Genomic DNA, 833 nt, shown 5'->3' on the forward strand with positions numbered 1-833 from the left:
CGCCCCCCCCCCCCCCCCGTGCTATCTATTTCTTCTTTTGTCCAGATCCCTGTATCCTTGCAGCTCCTCCATATGAAAACTGAAGACAGAGGTGCAGAGGCAAATGGGCATTCATTCTCTGAAGTGAGACCAGCCCTATGTCGCTTTGATTTCCTAATTACGTGATATGTACATCAAATCTTAAATTTACATGGTTCTTGTAAATTCAGAAACATTCTTTGTTCTGAAGAGCTTTTACAAGAAAAAGTGATATAATCCTACTTAATTATTGTATCGGTAATATCAATAAATTAATTTTTTGGTTTTTAACCAACAACATATTTTGGAAGAGAATTATTCTATGTCAGAGAGTTTAAAGCCTCCCCGTCTCCTCAACGTATTTGATATATCTGAAGAAGAAAAACCCAAACTCCTAGAATTGTAAAATGGTTTTAAAATAAAGCCAATTAGTTCATCTCTGACAAAGCACATGTTAAAATGCTGGTATTCCTTCTGTTCTCACAGTTACCTTCCTGACCACAATAGGGACTGTTAATAATTTTAACAGGCTACACAGTGTATTTCAAAAGCTAAAATATTTTCTTATATAGAGAAGTTCTTTTCTGTAAAGAAGTTGTCAGTAATCATCTTGGAGATTTCAGTTCAATAACAATTTTAAAGTATTCTAATGTTTTCTGAAATACACAAAGAAATTACTGAAAAATAAACCCTCTGCATTTGTTTATGTGAAGAGAATCTCTTGGATCTAACTGTTTAGGAGTATGCATGAATGGTACATGCACAATATGTTTAAGAGATTTAAAAAGCCCAAAACAGAAGTCTTGTAACTTCCT

General features: G+C 34.1%; 1 protein-coding gene across 1 annotated transcript in view; it reads right to left on the minus strand.

Annotated features, from left to right (window-relative positions):
* LOC104161838 (cyclin-dependent kinase 6-like) overlaps positions 1–833 on the minus strand; it is a 35,385-nt gene that overhangs the window by 6,539 nt on the left and 28,013 nt on the right. The gene's annotated exons all lie outside the window — the stretch shown is intronic.

The sequence above is a fragment of the Cariama cristata genome, unplaced genomic scaffold (genome assembly GCF_000690535.1).
Source record: "Cariama cristata isolate BGI_N322 unplaced genomic scaffold, ASM69053v1 scaffold14415, whole genome shotgun sequence".
Lineage (NCBI taxonomy): Eukaryota > Metazoa > Chordata > Aves > Cariamiformes > Cariamidae > Cariama > Cariama cristata.